The following is a 19,695-nucleotide window of genomic DNA, read 5'->3' on the forward strand; positions in this document are numbered from 1 at the left end:
CAACAAGTATATGAGTTCTTCATGACTAATGTTGAGTCCATGGTTTAGATGCACTTTCACCTTCCACCATCACTATCTTCTTAGTGCCGTGCAACTTTCGCCGGTGCACAAAACCCACCATTAGCCTCCCTCAAAACAGCCACCATACCTACCTACTATGGCTTTTCCAAAGTCATTCTGAGATATATTGCCATGCAACTACCACCATGACATGTGCCACCACGTCTACATTGCCATTGCATGATCGTAAGATAGCTAGCATGATGTTTCCATTAATGTCTATGCCATGCTAGATCATTGTCACGGCACACTACCGAAGGCATTCCATATAGAGTCATCGTTGCTCTAAGTTATGAGTTGAAAGTGTGATGATCATCATTGATGGAATATTGTCCCATGTGAGGAAATAAAAGAGGCCAAAGATGCCCACCAAAAAAAAAAAGAGAGGCCAAAGAGCCCACCAAAAAAATGAGAGAAAAAAGAGAGAAGGGACAATGCTACCACCTTTCCACACTTGTGCATATTAAGCACCATGATCTTCATGATTGAGAGTCTCTCGTTTTGTCACCACCATATAGCTAGTGGGAAATTTTCATTATATAACTTGGCTTGTATATTCCAATGATAGGCTTCCTCAAAATTGCCTTAGGTCTTCGTGAGCAAGCAAGTTGGATGCACACCCACTAGTTTTCTTTAAGAGCTTTCACATACTCTTAGCTCTAGTGCATCATTTTATGGCAATCCCTACTCATTCACGTGATATCTATTGATGAGCATCTCCATAGCTCATTGATATGCCTAGTCAATGTGACCATCTTCTCCTTGTTTTCCTTGCAACATCCACCACACTCCACACCACTTATAGTCCTAAAACCATGGCTCACGCTCATGTATTGCGTGAGAGTCAAAAAAGTTTGAGAAAGTAAAGGTGTGAAAAAAATTACTTGGCCAATACCGGGGTTGTGCATGATTTAAATTCGTTGTGCAATGATGATAGAGCATAGCCAGACTATATGCTTTTGTAGGGATAACTTTCTTTTGGCCTTGTTATTTTGAAAGTTCATGATTACCTTGCTAGTTTGCTTGAAGTATTATTGTCTCCACATCAATAGCAAACTATTGTTTTGAATCTAACGGATCTGAACATTCATGTCACATAAGAGAAGTTACAAAGGACAACTATGTCAGGTAGCATGCAACATCAAAAATTAATTCTTTATCACTTCCCTACTCGAGGACGAGCAGGAGTTAAGCTTGGGGATGCTTGATACGTCTCCAACATATCTATAATTTTTTATGGTTCCATGTTATTATCTTGTCAACTTTGGATGTTTTATATGCATGAATATGCTATTTTATATCTTTTTTGGGACTAACCCATTAACTCAGTGCCAAGTGCCAGTTTCTGTTTTTTCCGTGTTTTTGGCCCATTTTCATACGGAGTCCAAATGGAATAAAACTTTACAATGCTTTTTTTGGACCAAAAGAGACCCCGGAGCTTTGGAAGAAGGCCAGATGGGCCACGAGGGAGTCACAAGCCCTGACGCCGCCACCACCCCCCCCCCCCCCGATGGTGGCGACCAGGCTTATGACCTCCTCGTGGGCCAAACCGACGTAATTCCACTGCCATAAATTCCTATAAATTCAGAAACCCCCAAAAAGAAACCTAGATCGGGAGTTCCGCCGCCGCAAGCCTGTATAGCCACCAAAAACCAATCTGGAGCCCGTTCCGAATCCATCTCCGGTGGCCATGTTCATCATCTCGGCGATCTCCATGACGAGGAGGGAGTAGTTCTCCCTCGGGGCCGAGGGTATGTACCAGTAGCTATGTGTTTGATCTCTCTCTCTCTCTCGTGTTCTTGAGATGTCTTGATCTCGATGTACCATGGGCTTTGCTACTATAGTTGGATCTTATGATGTTCTTCCCCCTCTCCCTCTTGTAATGAATTGAGTTTCCCCTTTGGAGTTATCTTATCGGATTGAGTCTTTGAGAACACTTGATGTATGTCTTGCACGTGTCTATCTGTTGTGATCAACTTGCGGGTTTGTGACAATTGGGAACCTATGCATATGGGTTGGCACACGTGGATTCATGTGAGTACTTGATGTATGTTTTGGTGATCAACTTGCGGGTTCATGACATTGGGAACCTATGCACAGGGGTTGGCACACGTTTTGACTCTCTGGTAGAAACTTTGGGGCACTCTTTGAAGTTCTATGTGTTGGTTGAATAGATGATTCTGAGATTATGTGATGCATATCGTATAATCATGCCCACGGATAATTGAGGTGACAATGGAGTATCTAGGTGACATTAGGGTCTTGGTTGATATGTATCTTAAGTTGTTATTCTAGTACGAATTCTTGAATAGATCGATCAGAAAGAATAACTTTGTGGTGGTTTCGTACCCGACAATAATCTCTTCGTTTGTTCCCCGCTATTAGTGACTTTGGAGTGACTCTTTGTTGCATGTTGAGGGCTAGTTATATGATCCAATTATTTTATCATTGTTGAGAGAACTTCACTAGTGAAAGTATGAACCCTAGGCCTTCTTTTGACGCATTGCAATACCGTTTGTGCTCACTTTTAACTTTTGTTACCTTGCTGTTTTTGTAATTTCAGATTACAAAAGCCTATATCTACCATCCTTATTGCACTTGTTTCACCATCTCTTCGCCGAACTAGTGCACCTATACAACTTACCATTGTATTAGGTGTGCTGGGGACACAAGAGACTCTTTGTTATTTGGTTGCAGGTTTGCTTGAGAGAGACCATCTTCATCCTACGCCTCCCGCGGATTGATAAACCTTAGGTCACCCACTTGAGGGAAAATTGCTACTGTCCTACAACCCTCTACACTTGAAGGCCCAACAACGTCTACAAGGATAAGGTTGCGTAGTAGACATCACCGGTAACGAGATTGAACTAGGTATAGAGATATTGATGATCGAATCTCGGGCAAGGAATATACCCAAAGACAAAGGGAACAGCATATGGCATTTACTGAGTCCTTGACATAGAGATTCAACCGATAAAGATGTTCGTTGAATATGTAGGAGCCAATATTTACATCAAGGTCCCACTATTGGTTATTGACCGGATAATGTCTCGGGTCATGTCTACATAGTTCTCGAACCCGCAGGGTATGCACACTTAAGGTTCGGTGATGTTTCGGTATTATTGAGTTATGTGTGTTTGGTAACCGAAAGTTGTTCGGAGTCCTGGATGAGATCCAGGACGTCACGAGGAGCTCTAGAATGGTCCGGAGGTAAAGATTGATATTTAGGAAAGTTGCATTTGGCTTCCGAAAAGTTTTCGGGCATTACCGGTAAGGTACCGGGAGTGACGAATGGGTTCCGGGTTTTACCGGGAGGGGCCACCCACCCGGGATTGAACCTAATAGGCCTAAAGGTTGATCACCAGCCCTTAGTGGGCTCGTGAGGCCAGCCCACTAAGCCTATTTCGGCCAAAGGCAAGAAATAAAAGGAAAAGGAAAAAAAGGAAGGAGGTGGACAAGTGGGGAAGGAGTCCTCCACAAATTTGTATTGGAGGAGGACTCTCCCCCTTATGCTCGGCCGAACCTCTCCTCTTGGAGGAGGAGGCAAGGCAGCCCTCCCTCTTGTTCCTCCTATATATACTAGAGGTTTTAGAGGTGAGGGCCAACCCTAATTGCCACGTGCTCCCTCTACTTCATCTAGATCATTTTCTCCTCTAGTCTAGTTCGGCGGTGCTTAGGCGAAGCCCTGCTGAATTAGTTCACCACCACCGCCGCCACGCCGTCGTGCTGCGGAACTCATCTACCTCTCCGCCCTTTTTGTTGGATCAAGAAGGCGGTGATCATCATCGAGCTGTACGTGTGTTGAACGCAAAGGTGTCGTCCGTTCGGCACTAGATCGGGATGGATCGTGATGGGATCGCGGGACAGATCGTGATGAGATCGCGGGACGGGCTGCGATTTGGATCGCGAAGATGCTCCACTACATCAACCGCGTTATAAAAGCTTCCGCTTAGCGATCTACAAGGGTATGTAGATTCACTCACCCCTCTCGTAGATGGTCATCCCCATGGATAGATCTAATGTGAGCGTAGGAAATTTTTTGTTTCCCATGCGACTTTCCCCAACATCACTTCCTTCGATCCGCAACCGTCGTCGCTGAACTAATGGATCGATCCGAAGAATCTGACACCAAATATCGTTGGCGTGTACGCATGATGACAATAACTACCCCCCCCCCTCCCCCTCTCCTTGAGGAGGTGGCAGAAATCTACATCGGAGCTCTGTATAATCTATCCCGATGGATGAACTTGAGGAGGACCGTAGCCAGGAAGGCTGGTTTAAAAAAGAAGTGCCGGCATCCGTCCAAGCGTTGCTCCTATGAGGACTAAAAAACCTATCATATCTATTATCCGGAGCTAAGGCACCATAATTCCCCTCTCTGTCGCTGGTCGTCGGAGCGGTTAACAGAGGGGAGGCGAACACACCGGCTCGCTGACGAAGATCAAAACTAGCAAGGCTTTTCCCTAATCGCCTTGCGAGAGGGAAAAGAAAGACTTGGTGATGAATATATAGTCAATAAATGGCTAGTTCAGCGAAATGGACACAAGTAGCACTCACGATCAGAATATAATATTGGTGACGCCAAAGAATGAGTAACGACAAAAACATACTTTAACGTTCGTTTTTATTACACATGGAAAAATATGCCTTTGTTGTCTGCATTTTTTATTACAGACAGCAAAAGCATACTTTACCGTCTCTAATAGAAAACGCAGGCGACAAAGAGGGGTTTCATGATGGCAAAGAGTTTGCCGTCAATCAACTGATGTCAAAGAGTGTCGGCAAACGATAAAATCGGCAAAGTCACACTTTGCCGTCAGCTTTCTATTCCACAGATTACAAAGAGTTTGTCATCAGTGTACCACATTTGTCGTCAGCGGTATAAAGCCTGATGGCAAAGAAAATCACTTGACGGTCCGCCATCCTAACGGGGGACGTTAAGTATTTTTCCGTCGGCCAAAATGCTACACACAACAAAGAATATGGCTCATGACAAAGATATTTTCTTTGTTGTATGTTATATAATATGGCTCACGGTAAAGCAGTAGTTTAGCTAACCGTAAAATCTTTGTTATCTGTCCGATAAAAAACTGACGACAAAGATCTCATTGTTGATTTATAGTTTGTTGGCTGTATTTCAGCCATTGTCGTATGTATTTTTCTGCGAGCAAAATTCCTGATTCATGTACATACAAATTGAAACGAGTTAACAGATATGCTAAAAATGTTTCTATATAGATCTGATTAAAAAATCAAAACATATTATATTTATGATGAAGGAGAAATTAATATTTAATTTGCCACGGCCTTAGTTCAAAGCCTCGACATTCATTTTAGATCGGAGGGAGTACTTCTTAATTTGCCATGCATGCAAATTTTATACAACTTGCATACATGGTCGGTACGACCGCGTATCATAATATATGCTTTGGTTCCAGCCTAATCGATCAGATTATCTTTGCTTGGTATGACTTTATTGTCAGCATCCGCCTAAGAAATCACTTAATGCCGATGCAAGCAATTTTGTACAATTACATGCAAAAAGTTGTACTTATTACCCATTTGTTATTCTGGACTCTTTGTTCCATTGTGCATGTTGAAACTTATGTATATATGGGCGTTGTGTGCCCCTTCGTTTGAAGAGACCGGGGTTAAACTCCTTGTATATCTTCTTGATACGAGGTGAGATTTACAACAACAAAAACTTTCATAATAAACAGAGTTCTATATTTGTCATAATAAAACAGAGTACAAGGCTAAAGGGACCACTGTAAGATAAATTATATTTTTAGTAGTACGATACCAAACAGAATCATTGCAGGACCGAGCCGGCAAAATCAGGGGCGTGTGCTATACTCTAAATTGAGTCATACCTTACTAGAAAAGTAGAATAATGATTTTTATATATGTTACGAAAATCTCAAGAATCTCAACGCTTGCTTGCATAGTTTTGACTTATACAATATCATTCTTTTTGGTGTTCTTTGAAACTAAATCTTGGAACTTGTTATTGATTATTGGAGGATACTTGTGAATCTTGATGAAGTGACTAAGTATTGGAGGACTCCTACTCTTAAATAGTATAAAGGGGTGCTACACGTATGTCGGCTGATCTTTTTAACAGGTCGGTTGGATCGGGAGCCATCGGATTTGCCGGATTGAGCAAATCGAGCGTGCCTCTATTACTGTAACATAGGTCTTGTTGTGGAATTATTTTTGTAATATAGATTTTCTTGCAGATTTTTTTACAACAATTGCTTTGTTGGAAAAAAGAATTGTAACCGAGGTTTTGTTGCGAATTTGTTTGTGACTAATGTCTTGTTCCGAAAAAAAAAATCGTTATAGATATTTTGTTGCAAAAGATAGTCTTATTGTAGATCATTGCAATATGGTATATGTTAATGAAACACAGTGACGAAGGACGCGTGTCATGCACAGGAGGTGACAGACGTGGCCGCTGCAATCCGTCGGATGATGGTAAGCTTTTTCCATACTATAAACACATCCTTTCAGTCTTTGAGTAAAAATCCCTGATTCCTTATTTTTCCTTACGATTTTTGGTAATCAAATTTATATGTCTAGATTAAGACTTGACTTTGATCTTGGAACAGTAGATGCCTAGCATAGAAAAATAAAACTGGCAAAATTAGTAACTAACTATGACGTCTGCTACGAATAAGCCAACTGATCTTAGGGAAAGATCAGTCGCCTGCCTAACCGTTTGATTAGGTGCATATATGCCGTTCGATCGGACTGAACGTATTTGTCTTCTTCCTCCTTTTTTCCCTATTCAGCATGCTGCAAAAAGAAAAAACAGGCGACAACATCATGGTGACCCTAGCGAAGCTCCATTGCAACCTCCGAACGGACGATGCGACGAAGCTCCATTCCAACCCTCGGCGGCGAGACTCGTCGGCGTCGGCGAAGCTCCATTGCAACCCCCGACGGTGAGACAAAGCTGCAACACAACACCGACGACGCCGGTGAAGCTCCACTGCAACCCCCGACGGCAAGACAAAAGTTGCAATACAGCGCCACGTCACTGACGAAACTCCATTGTAGCACCAACGGGGCCCTATGCAGCACCGACGAAGATCCTTTGCAGCCTAATGACCCCGACGAGCGTCGGCGAAGCTTCATTGCAGCATCAACGGCCCTCCATTACAGCCCCGATGATGCTTCAGCACACGCTGGCGAGCCCATTGGCTGGAGCACCTCCACTTGCTTGAAGCACAAGGCAGAGCGTCGGCCGTCTCCATTGCGACAGAGCCTGCACGCCCCTATTGCAGCGCCGTTTGCGGACCGTCAGCATGCAAAATGTGGCTCCTTCCATGTGTTGCTTTGAAGCAGGCTTCGTCGACGAGGACGCTTCACTGCTTGCGGCGACGATGGATGTGACAATGCTATCGGCGTGGAAACCAGTTTTGCAATGGGACCGCTGCTGCAAACACCAAGTTGTGCGACGGGTGTAGTGGCGACAGCAAACCCTCATGGCATGTTGTCGGGGTTGGAGCAACAACGGTGATGGTTTGGTGGCCTGAACTAATGTCGACAAGCGATGTCTGGAGGAAGCGAGCAAGCGAGCGAAGTAGAGGAAAGAAGGAAAGAGGAAAAGCACCTCGGACAAGGAAAATCTGTAGACGGGCTTCATGGGGAAGAGATAAGGGATGAATGGAGACAACAGTTGGCAGCCTCACACGGGACACGCGTCGTCCTGCGGAGACAGTTGGCGCGAGAAAATTTTCATCCAGTTGAATACAATCGTTTTCCACTAGCTATTGGCATGGATTACGAAATGCACGGACACATGATCAAAGCTTCACCGGGTCACGTGTCTTAGTCTCGAAGTCTAGTTAGTCTTAGTTTTGAACTATTCCTCGAACTGTCGTCCTCAGCGAAGGATCGAGTCTATTTTAAACCTTAAATTTATACAGCTGGTTGGAATCAAACTTAACATTTTAATTCCTGAAATTAACAACCTATATTCTTTAATTCCGGTTATCTCAACCCTAGACCCATAAAAACTGGTTTGCCGAGCTGGAAAGATAACAATCCCGACAGGATAACTCTCTACTGCAACTGACTATGTGGCCCCACGTGTCATATGTATCTTGTCTTTCCTAATCGTATTTTTCTATCTCTATTTCTCGAGAACTGTCCTGTTGTTTAGAGCAGGTGTCACCGCGCATTTCGGTCGGCTACCTCGATTGCATCGTCGGTCACCTACTCGTTGACGCTCAGAGCATCTCCAACAAGCGTTCAACCGCCGCCCGTGCTAAAATGATTTTACAGCGTCGAAATAGCAAATTATAACGTGTCGAAGTGTGCTGGCTCCAGCAGCCACCGCAAAATATTGGGTGTGCGAGCCACTCCAGCAGGCACTGCAAAAAATGAACGCGCACGAGCAAACAGAACACATATGAACAATATTTGATAGATAAAAACTAGTCCGATATAAATTAAAAGTAGATAGCATAGTTCAAGCAAACACCACAAACTAGATAAAACTACGATGCAAATAACCTAGAAACTACTCCGAGACGTCCTCCTCCTCCTCCTCGGTGGTGTCGTCCAAAGTCGACAAAAATGCGTCCTCCCACCGAGGATCGTCTTCGTCGAAGAACGACGCCGGTCCCAGATCACACTGCGATATCGCAATGCCTTCCGCCGACGCATGTCCGCCTGTTCGCCTGTTCCGTGCGTCGCGCTGCCCTTCTCTTCGCCCAGAAGGCGTTTTCGTTGGCAATGTCCAGCGGGAAGCGTTGGTGCCACTGCGCCATGGCCTCCTCGTCCATCTCGGCGATGCCGAGACGGCGCTCCCGCCTTCGGTTGTCGCGACGGTCCTCGTCGGTGATAAGCCGCGGGGGAGGCGCGAGCTCCTGCGCCAACTCCCGCGTCGGCACGTCGGGGAAGTTCATCTCCCTATGAGGCCGTCGGAGGCACCACGCCACCGCGTCTTACGCGCGGGCGGCCTCATGGGCAATCTCGAACGTGCCGAGGCCGAGGCGCATATCGTCGGGTCGGATCTCAGCGGAGAAGGCACCGGAGGGGCGCGCGCGATGCCGCGGTAGCCCGAAGTTCCCCGCGGCGCAACGGCAGGGTGGCGCGACGGTGGTGAGGCGAGAAAAGAGGCAGAGAGGCGCGTGGCGAGGTGAGGGGGCGACGGTTTCGGTGGAAGGGCGTATGACGGGCGCTGCATTTTATAGGCGCGCTGGACGCCGCATCCCAAATCTAACACGCGTCCGCCCACTTTTTCCCCGCTTGCCAGAATTTCCCGCCTCCGCTGAAGCACACGAAATCGTCCCGCTCGCCCTAAAATAACTTCTTACCGCATGCGATTTTTAAAACCGTTGTTGGAGATGCTCGCAGCGCCCTGAGGCATCGAGTGAGTGTCATGGCTGGGAGTGTTCGCCACCACGGCAACGGAGGTCATGCACACCTACATGTCCTTTGTCATTGTTGAGTTGTGAGTCACGACTCACGAGTGCATGTTCCCCGTCCCGCCGTATCATGTGGCCTGCACGCCCCAGTACACCTTCCCTTTCGGTGAGCACGGACAAGGATGGATACGCAAATGAGCATGCGTCCTGAGTCGAGCGTGGTGCACGCGCGGACGCGCCGTCGCCTATCTCTGAGCATCGTGCATGAACAATGGGATCCGACGCGGGCAAATCCTTGTAGCTACGTCCGGTCGGTGGTGAAGGTTGTCCCCTCCGCTCGGCTGCGTTGCGGTTGCTCCGAGCCCGGTATCTCCTCGTCCTTCCTTCAGATCTCGTGTTGAAAGCCTCCGTGCGACGGTAAAATCTGGTGCGACGACCATGATGACACAGGCTGGTGGGCGGCGTGATTGGGAGGAAGACTTTCATTTTGCAACATTGTTACAAAGTGGCTCCAAGTAGATGAGAAGTGAGTTGGGAGAAATTGTGAAACAACAGTCAGTAGGTCAAGATTGAACATCTCAATTGATGCTGACGATGAAGTCGATGACGGTGTCTCCCCTGCTAGCTCTCGGTATGCTGGGCAAAAGAATCCGAAGAATAGGATCGGAAGAACAATGGTGGAGTTGATTCCTACGAAGATGATCGTGACAAAATGCCTATTGATTGATGAGCGCCAACATTTCCATTCATACAGTATATTTTAAAAACAATAAAAACTGATCACATGCACGTGCTCTGGTGTATAAAGTTCATGTCCCACGGCCATGCACAATAATCTTCAGCTTTGGGGGAAATCGTTTATAATTGCATGCATGGCAACGCATGGCAAATTAATTAGTAACACTCTTGGCCTCTTGGGCCCAAGGCAACAATAATATCATACCAAGAGAAACTACTCTGATCGGTTAGTCAGACGTTGTACCCACCATCACCATGGATGCACGCACGCTTTTCTGATCGCTGGCGCCACTTGCGTTAATTTCACTGAATAATCAAACCACTTGTCGTAGCTCATCTTCTATAAATAGCATGCTCGTGTCCCATCTCAACGCAACAGCAACAAGAACACAAAGGTCACGAGCTGCTCACTCGATAGTGCACTTCCGCCAGCCGCATCTTAAGGTCAGCGAGAGTTGCAATGACGACAATGCAAGTCCCGGCGGCATCTTCCAAGATGGTGCTCGTGATGCTCCTCACTAGTAGAAAAAGGGGCTTCTGTCCGAGCTTAATTTATACATTAGTCCCGGTTCCATTACGAACCAGGCTAATGTTAGCATTAGTCTCGATTCAAACGGTAAGGGCGCCGGTCGGTCATTAGTTCCGGTTTAAAAGGGACCTTTAGTCCCGGTTCGTGTCCGGTTCGTGTCTTGAACCGGGACTAAAGGGTTTGGAGGCTTTAGTCCTTGTTCGTGTCTTGAACCGGGACTAAAGGGTAGACCTTTAGTCCCGGTTCGAGACACGAACCGGGACTAAAGGGGTTTTTGTATTTTTATTTTTTCCAGTTTTAAAATTGTATTTCTGTCTGTAGTTTTTGTTTTAAATTGCTTATATCTTTTAGGATATTTAATTTTTTTGAGTGATTCTTTTTGCGTTAGATTCAAAATTTTGTCTAGTTTCTGTTTGTGCAATTAGTTTTTAAATTTGAATGGTTTAATTTGAATTTGTTCAAATTTGCTTCAAACCCAAATTGTGAATAACTTGAGTTTACAAATAGTTTTTAAGTTAATTCTTTTTTCTTCTAGTCATCTGTTAGAATGTTATCACAATAAGATTTATTTGGTTATTTTTAGAATAATTTAAATTTGGATTTTAATTAAAACAATATTGTTTTGCTTATATAGTTGTTTTAGTCATTTAATTGTTGTTTTTTATTATTTTTAGTTAGTACTTTCTGTAGATTTTAACATGTTATAGTATGGTGCATATTGAATGCATAAAAAGTCTGGAATTAAAATCATTTTAATAAAATGCCTTTGTAGCAGATGGGTTTTCGTCTGAAACCTTGATACTTCAAAGGATGATCCAGTTTGTACACGAAGTGCATCCAGTTTTTATCGTAACTCTCTCAACTTTTTAGCACATGCCATGTGGGTGAAACAATGATACCATGCCAACTTTCAACCTTTTCAGAGTTCATTTGTAGTGCTTTTCAATTTTAGGGTCAATTAGCTCAAAAAAGTAAGTAAATGCATGAAAAATACCAAATGAAGTCAGAAAATATTGAAAATTTATGATGTGGCTTTAAATGGTGTATTTTAAACACACAAAAAGTATGGAGTTCAAATAAGTTCAAAAAAATGAAATCCCTTTGCAATAGATGAGTTTTCGTTCGAAACCCTGATACTTCGAAAGAGATTGTTCATTTTGTACACGAAGTGCATCCAGTTTTTGACGTAACCCTCTCAACTTTTTAGCACATGCTATGTGGGAGAAATGATGATACGATGCCAAGTTTCAACCTTTTCAGAGTTCATTTGTCGGGGTTTTCAATTTCAAGGTCATTTAGGTCAAAAAATAATTAAATGCATGAAAAATAGCAAATGAAGTTATAAAGGGTCGAAATTTAGGGTGTGGTTTTGAATGGTTTATATTGAATGCACAAAATGCACAAAATGTCTGAAGTTAGGTTTTAGTGCCTAGTTGGTATACAAATTTTGAGATATGAATTTTGACCGTTTTTTCAAAAAATGGAAAAAAGTAAAACGGCCATAACTTTTGCATACGACGTCAAAAAAAAGCTTAATATATAAAAAACTAGAGAAAATTGGGAATCGATTTCACCGGGGCTTGCCGAGTGAAGTTTTCTCAGATGCTCAAATTCCAAATGTAAAAAAAGTTATGGCAAAAAGAAGTTTTTTCCACAAAAATAAGAAAAAATAATTTTATTTAAAATCTTTAGGTTGTTTTCATTGAAATTCACTATTATTATTACTTATTTTGTTTATTTTAAGAATTGTTTGAATTCAAAAAGTTAAATCATATGACATGACATCAAACCCTAGGTTGTTTAGAATTGATAGCTTACTATTGTCAGGAGAACAACAAGTGCAGACTTGGCAACTAGGGGCGATAGAACCAGAAAGTTAAGCGTGCTCGGGCTAAAGCAATGAAAGGATGGGTGACTGGCCGAGAAGTAGGACGATTTGAAATGAGTAATCTATGCTAGAGCAGTGAGGATGGGTGATTAGAGATTAAATTGTCAAATAAATCAAAGATTTAAAAATTTAAATAAAACATAAAAACAAATCAAAGAATATTCAAAAATAAAATTTGAAAAATAAAAAAAAGGTACCTTTTTGGGTCAAACAAACAAAATAAACAGACGGATCCTTTAGTCTCGGTCCGTGTTAAGACCCGGGACTAAAGGGCCTGCCCCTGAGGGCGCTCCGAGGCGCCCACGTGGAGCATCTTTGGTCCCGGCTTGGAACAGGGCCGGGACTAAAGGTTAGGCCTTTAGTCCCGCCCCTTTAGTCCCGGTTGGTGAACCGGGACTAAAGCCCCTTACGGGCCGGGACTATAGGCCCTGTCCCCAGTAGTGCCTGCTCGGTCCCCGCCAAGCCGCTGACGGCCGGAGGAGGCTTGTCTCCAGTAGCTCCGACGAGCCGTGCCAGCAGATGACACTCTACCTCCACGACATCCTCTACAACACCGTCAACAACACTTCGCGGCGCCATTGTAGAGGCTTGCAAGCAAGACTCGAGAGAGAGAGAGCACTAGAGAGAGATCGAGAGGTTGGACACGATAGTGTTTTGCGCTGCTCGAAAACTGCTGCATCTTTTCGGTGCTATCTTTATTTGACTGAACCCATAACGAGCTTCTGAAAACAAGCAAGAAATGGTCATGCTCGCCGAGCTTACAGGCCGTGCCATCCCACGACGCTCGGACGTGCATGATCCCTACTACCCACGGCGAGGAATGCGTGATCCATGTCATCCCATGACGATTCCTACGGCGGGCTGAAGACTAGCTAACTAACTAACTGAAGTCTAACTGAAATTGACTAAAACCTGACTGTACGTGCACAACCACACGCTGACGGTCAGTGTTATTCAGAGACTGAAAATCGAGAACTTGTGTGCATGAATGTGTGCAGATTATCCAACAAATCACCCCCTACTCTGCTACACACTGAACGATCCCTAGCTTGTGCCGCAGCTCAGTGTAACGGCTCCTTTCGAGGGACTAGAGAGCATCTGCAACTTGATCTCCAGTTCTAACATGGACTACATCCACTCGTCCCAGCTCAACACATTCTCTGATATAATGATACCTGAGATCAATGTGTTTGCTTCTTTCATGGCGCACCGGATTCTTGCTCAACTCTATTGCACACTGATTATCAACGTGTAGTTTCACTTTCTGGACTTCTGCCCCCAGTATTTCAGTAAGTAATCTGCTCAGCGAGACATCCTGACTTGTTGCTGTTGCTGCTGGTATGTACTCTGCCTCACAAGATGATTTTTCCACCACCTTCTGTTTCCGTGAAGACCAAGTAATAGCCCCGGATCCAACGAAGAAAATAAGGCCTGTGGTGCTCTTCCTGTCGTCAAGATCTCCTGCATGATCACTGTCACTGAAACCAGTGAGGACAATATCCCCCTCTGCTCTATAGATACACCCAAGGTTCAGTGTCCCTTTGATATGCCTCAAGACTTGTCTAATCGCAATCCAATGTTCCTTCCTGGTGCTTCCATGAACCGGCTCAGGACCCCCACAACATACGTAATATCTGGTCGAGTGTTCACCAGATACTGCAAACTGCCAATCAAGCTGCGGTATTTTGTTGCATCCACTGCTGCTCCCTTATTCTTCGTAAATTTCAAACGATTTTCCAAGGGCGTGTGACTGGGGTTGCACTGATCCATCCTAGCATCTTCGAGAATCTTCTTAGTGTAACTGGACTGGCAGACTGTATTTCCACCCTCTTTCTGTTTTACTTCAATTCCCAGGTAATAAGTGGGAAGACCAAGATCACTCATCTGGAACAGGTCCTGCATCTTCTGCTTGAACTATTTGATCGCGTCGTTAGAACAGCCGGAGATGATTAGATCATCAACGTAGACCCCAACCAGCAGATAGTCATCACCTTCGCCTCGCTTGTACAGAGCATGATTCAGCTAACACCTCTTGAAACCAAGGGAGACCAGTGAGGTGTCCAGCTTGGCATTCCAAGCTTGCGGCGCTTGCCTGAGTCCATATAGCGCCTTCCGCAGCTTCAGAACCTTGCCAGGGTTGCCACTATCAATGAATCATGTGGGTTGATGCACATACACCTCTTCTTCCAGCTCTCCATTGAGAAATGCAGATTGCACGTCCATGTGATGCACTGACCATCGCCGTGCGCACCGCCTCACCCGAGAACACGCTGGGCACACCCATGCTCTTCATCAGGCTGCGGGCCATCTCCACCACCGACTGGTTGCGGCGTTCAACCACACCATTTTGTTGCGGAGAGTACGACGTCGTCGTGTTCCTCTGAATCCCAAGCTCTTCACAGTATGTGGTGAACTCATTCGAGTTGAACTCACCGCCATGGTCAGTGCGGAATGCTCTGAGCTTGGTGCCGGTCTGGGTCTCCGATGCTGCCTTGATCTTTTTGAAGAACTTGAACGCCTCATCTTTGCTCCTGAGTACTTCCATCCACATATATCTATTGTGGTCGTCAACAATAAGGAGAAAGTACTTGTTACCAGACATGTCGCCGGCGTGATGGGGGCGCAGAGATCACCGTGGACTAGCTCAAGTCCCTGCTCCACGCGGTACGTCGATGCGCGTGAGAACGACATCATGTGCATCTTCCCGAGTGTGCATCCTTCGCGGAACTGCTCGATGTGTCGGATCATTGGCATGCCACGCACCATGTTCTTTGCTCCCAGGTCATGCAGTGCACGGAAGTGCAGATGGCCGTACCGTGCGTGCCACTGCCAGGCATCGTCGTTGCCGCCCGCAAGAAGACACACGGGCTTGGCCAGGTTCAGAGAGAAGGCATACAGCCTGTTGCTCGTACGCCACACCCGCGCCAGGAGCACGTGTTGTCTGTCATAGAGACATAGTGCGCCGTCCTCGATCATAGACTTGCAACCGTGCTCGTCCAGCTGGCCCAGGCTGACGATGCTGGTTCGAAGTTGTGGGATGTAGTAGACGCCCGAGAGCGCGCGGTGCACGCCGTTCTTGCATGAGAACATCACCGCACCACGCCCACAGATTTGTATTGGTGAGCCGTCGTTGAAACGCACCACCCCGCACACTGACTTGTCCAGGTGCGTGAGCATGTCACGTCGCCCAGTCATGTGGTTGCTGGCGCACGTGTCCAAGTACCACCGGTCGTCGTTGGTGGGCATTGGCACAACACGAGCCTCGTTGAGGAGCATCTCCTCCTACGCTCCCGGTGTTCCAGTTGTCGGCGCCGCATCTGTGGCGATCATCTCGTCGCAGGCTGCGAGAAGGAGGTCGGGCTGCTCGACGTCGACCTCCGCCACGTGTGCCTGTTGCTCCTGCTGCTCGCGGTCCTTGGCCCTCTTGCGTCAGTCCTTCGCCCAGTGGCCAGGGATCCCGCAGTAATGGGAGTCACCCTTTCTCCTTGATGCCGACGTTCCACCGTTGACACGCCCTGCACCTTGGCCGCACCCACCACCGCCTTGATTTCCTTTCGTCTTGCCATTGCCGCAACCGCGCGCCCCGCCAGACGAGCTGCCACCAGCGTCTTGCTGCTTCTGGTGCGTGAGCCACTGTTCTACCGTGAACATCAGTTGTGCGTCGGCCGCGGGCGATTCCTCGCGCTCGCGCTCCTCGATGACGAGCAGCCGACCGCAGTGTTCCTCGAGGGAGAGGTTCTTGGTATCGACGAGCAATTCAATCGCCACAGCCATCTCACGGTACGGGTGTGGCACCGTGCACTGCACCTTGAGGACCGCCTTGTGTTAGTGAAAGTGTGTTATATCGACTAGAGGGGAGGTGAATAGGAGATTTTTAGAATTTCATCACTGAGGAAATTCCTTTTGAGGAAATTCCTCACTGATGACTAACTTGCAGCGGAAACAGCAAAGGATCAGGAGTGCAAAGTATCACTACAGCAGTTTTCAAGGTGAAGTATAAAAAACAGTTTGCACAGTATGCAGGCGCGGAGAAAACAAATGAGGATTAACTCGCGTGAAGAATTTGGGGTTGAGGAATTTCAGAGAAAGTCTTCAGCAAATTCTTCAAACAGTGATAGTGAAAATCATCAACATATAATATGAGGAATTTAAAGAGTTGAAGAAATAGAACCCGTTTCACAGTGAAGACAGTGGTTGATGACCCAGTTCCAACTGCTGTGACAGTTGTACATCTGGTTTGGAGCGGCATGGTATTGAAACCAAAAGACACACAATCCCGAGACACACAGTCCCTACCGTATTCTCCTTGGGCTAAGAACACATAGTCCTCGCCCAACACTCGTGGTAAGTCTTCAGGGCAGACTTCCAAACCCTCACAAACTTGTTCACCTGGCTATCCACAATTGACTGCTGGATTGCTCTAGACCATGACGCCTAACCGTCTGGAGGATGCACAGTCCTCAAAGGTAAAAGGCTTCAGTCCCGCACAAGAACAACTTCTTCAGTGATGCTGAATCACTTGGTTTTCGGTTTGTGGTTTGGTGTTTGGTATATTTCCTCACTGATGAATTACTCTCGAAGACTTTGAGGAATTTGGGTTGCTCTTATGACAGGTGTTAGTTTCCAACGGAGCAGCCAACCGCTAATGGTTGTGGGGGCGGCTATTTATAGCCTAGGAGCATCCCGACATGATTTGACATTAATGCCCTTAAATAATATGACCGTTGGTGTGGATAAGATCAGTGATGTGGCGTAACATGCGGTAACGGTTGGGACCCTCAACTGTGAGAGTCCTAATGTCTCTCATATTCCTCACTTGAGGCTTTTGGTAGGATTAGGCTTGGGTTGAGCATCATGAGGAAATTCATTCCGACGTGTTACTTTCACCCCCTTTAACAGTACGGTATTCCTATGACTCAAAAGTGAAGAAAATAAAACAAACAGAATAAATCTTCATGCTTCAAAGTCTCCAGATTGATTTTCTTCAGGACACACCGAATTCCTCATTTTCAATTTCTTCATGAGGAATATCAATTTCATCGCAATTTCTTCGCGATTCAATTCTTCAGCTTCAGACCAATTTCTTCAGCCGAAGATATACATTTTTAGGGGTCGATATTCATCGAATATTTCAAACTCCTCAGCGACTTATAGATCTTGTGTACACTCATGAACACATTAGATACTTAACCTATAAGTCTTCAAACCACCAAAATCACTAAGGGGCACTAGATGCACTTACAATCTCACCATTTTTGGTGGTTGATGACAATTAGGTTAAGTCTTCAACGGGGATAAAAATATGAAGTGTAAATACTCATTTGAGGAATTCGAAATCAAGATTTAGAGAGACTCCCCCTGAAGATATGCATATCTTGAGGATTTTGATTTTCACAGCAAATGCACATTGATGATTTATATCATGGAGATCTCCCCCTTAGTCTTGTAAATCATGCATACATAAGACATATAGTATGAAGAAATTGTGAACGCATGATGAAAAATGGTATTTGACGAATTCCAGCATGCGTGCATTAATATTTTGAGGAATAAGCATGCGACGAAAAATGTTCAAAACTGTCAGAGTACCATCGGGCTTAAGGTACAACTCAGTACGTAAAACACTTCAGAAGAGCCAAGAGTTTGTAACTTAAATAAAGTTCATAAGCCCCCCAAATATATCCCGCGTGAAGACTAACTCTCAGATTTCTCCCCCTTTGTCGTCAAGTGACAAAAAGGGACAAACTAAGCACTAACGCCCCGTGAAGACTTTCACTTCTTGGCAGTTGAGGAAAATGCATGAGGATTCTTGGGAGCAGACTTCCTCCTTGGACCAGTGGCAGTGTCTTGTTGGTCTTCATCTGATTCAGCAGTGCGGAATGAAGAAAACGAACTGTCCTCACGGTCTGGAACTGGAATTGGCCTAAATTTCTTCTTTGGTGTCCATGACCGGTCGAAGTCCTGTGTAAACTCCAATTCTTCAAATTCTGTTGGAGTCTTCAAATGAGCTAGTGTGGTCCAGGTGCGATCAAAAACCTCATGAAGATAATGATGATTAAGCTTCACGACATTCTCAGTCTCATTCACTACTGGAATTCAGAAATTTGTCGTCTGCCTTTCCTTTGCCGTCTGCTGACACATGGCAAAGAGCTTCTTTGCCATCAGCTGGCGCAAAGCAGACGGCAAAGACAACACCTAAGGCAAAAAAATCTTTGCCGTCGGCCTTCCCTATGTCGTCGGCCAGCGGACGGCAAAGGAACCACAGGCGGACGGCAAAGGGCGTGCCACCGTACACCCCCTCCCACCCCATAACGGGCGCTCCCTTTGATGTCTGCCCTCCTTCTCTTTGCCGTCGGGGGGTGGACGGCAAAGCGAGCCCCCACCCCTAACGATCGTCTCCCTCTCCCTCTCACCCGCTCCGACAGTCTCCTCTGCTCCGACAGTTTCTCTCAGCCGCTCGTCCCCCGCACGCCTCCCCTCCCGCGGCCTCCTCCCCGCGCCCTCCTCCCCGCGCCCGCCCGCGGCACCCCTCCTCCCCGCCCGCTGGCCGTCTCTGCTCCCGCCTGCCAGCCGCCTCCCCTCCCGCCTCTCGGCCACCTCCCCTCCCGCCCCCTCCTCCCCGTGCCCTCCTCCCCGCGCCCTCCTTCCCAGACCCTCCTCCCCGCCCGTCGGCCGCCTTCCCTCCCGCCTGCCGGCCGCCTCCCCTCCCGCCCCTCCTCCCCGCCCCCTCCTCCCCGTGCCCTCCTCCCCGCGCCCTCCTCCCCAGACCCTCCTCCCCGCCCGTCGGCCGCCTCCCCTCCCGCCTGCCGGCCGCCTCCCCTCCCGCCCCTCCTCCCCGCCCCCTCCTCCCTGGCTAGGTGAGTTTTTTTATTTAATTAGATTTAGTTAGTTGATTTAGTTATTTGATTTAGTGGTAGTTGATTTAGTTAGTTGTTTTAATTAGATTTAGTTACTTGATTTGAATAGTAGGTTTAGTTAAATAGTAGGTTTAGTTAGTTATTTGATTTGTTAATTTAGAGGTAGATTCTATTTTGTTAATTAGTGGTAGATTCTTTTTTAGTTAATGATTGGTAGATTTTGTTTTTGTTATTTTTTTGCTG

At 46.2% G+C, this 19,695-nt stretch overlaps 2 pseudogenes; one reads left to right on the forward strand and one right to left on the reverse strand.

Annotated features, from left to right (window-relative positions):
• Positions 1-8,699: 8,699 nt before the first annotated feature.
• Positions 8,700-9,259, reverse strand: LOC123425548 (annotated as a pseudogene).
• Positions 9,260-9,634: 375 nt separating this feature from the next.
• The window catches only part of LOC123425550, a 48,570-nt pseudogene continuing 38,509 nt past the window's right edge, over positions 9,635-19,695 (forward strand).

The sequence above is a fragment of the Hordeum vulgare genome, chromosome 2H (genome assembly GCF_904849725.1).
Source record: "Hordeum vulgare subsp. vulgare chromosome 2H, MorexV3_pseudomolecules_assembly, whole genome shotgun sequence".
In the NCBI taxonomy this organism is placed as follows: Eukaryota; Viridiplantae; Streptophyta; class Magnoliopsida; order Poales; family Poaceae; genus Hordeum; species Hordeum vulgare.